Raw genomic sequence first — 758 nt, 5'->3', positions numbered from 1 at the left:
ATATATATATATATATATATATAGATGTATATATATATATATATATACACACACACACAGGTATATAAAGGCGTTTAAACCCTTCCCACACTCTGGCAATATTCAACAATGTTTCTAAACTCTAAACCCTCTAACAGAGCACAGAATGTCATGATTTCAACTCCCTACCTCCTCTCAGCCACGGCTGCTCTTGGCCAAGCACTTCTCCGCTGCAGAACGGAGACTGACAGAGGAGGAAGGAGGAGAGAGGAGGAGCTGCAGGAGGAAGTTTCTCTTGCTGTGTGGGCTGCACAAAGGTGCAGCAGGTTCTAAATAACTTAAAATAATTAATTTTGAATAAAAATTCCATGCTGATTGTGCGGCTCATCCATCACGCAGACAATTTGTGTGTCATCATGTCCAAACTTATTTTGAAAAACCGCGATGGAGGGAGTCCGTGAAAAACAAACCATTGCTCCATTCAGGTCTGCTTCACATATTCTTATTCCATTAGTACAGCTAGTTTTATTTGGGTGGAATAGAATAGAATAGAATAGAATAGAATAGAATAGAATAGAATAGAATAGAATAGAATAGAATAGAATAGAATTTATTGTTCCCTAGGGGAAATGTGTCATGGACTCAGGGGTGTATATAGCAGCTGCCCAAACAGACAGTAAATACACATACTATTCATATAAGCAGCTAAAAATGAAGATTACAAACACAACAGTTTAAAAAACAACAGAGAACACCAAAGTTCTTGCACACCTTCCAGG

This window comes from Nematolebias whitei, chromosome 14 (assembly GCF_014905685.2).
Source record: "Nematolebias whitei isolate Nwh7 chromosome 14, NemWhi1, whole genome shotgun sequence".
Lineage (NCBI taxonomy): Eukaryota > Metazoa > Chordata > Actinopteri > Cyprinodontiformes > Rivulidae > Nematolebias > Nematolebias whitei.
This window is presented reverse-complemented; position numbering follows the sequence as displayed.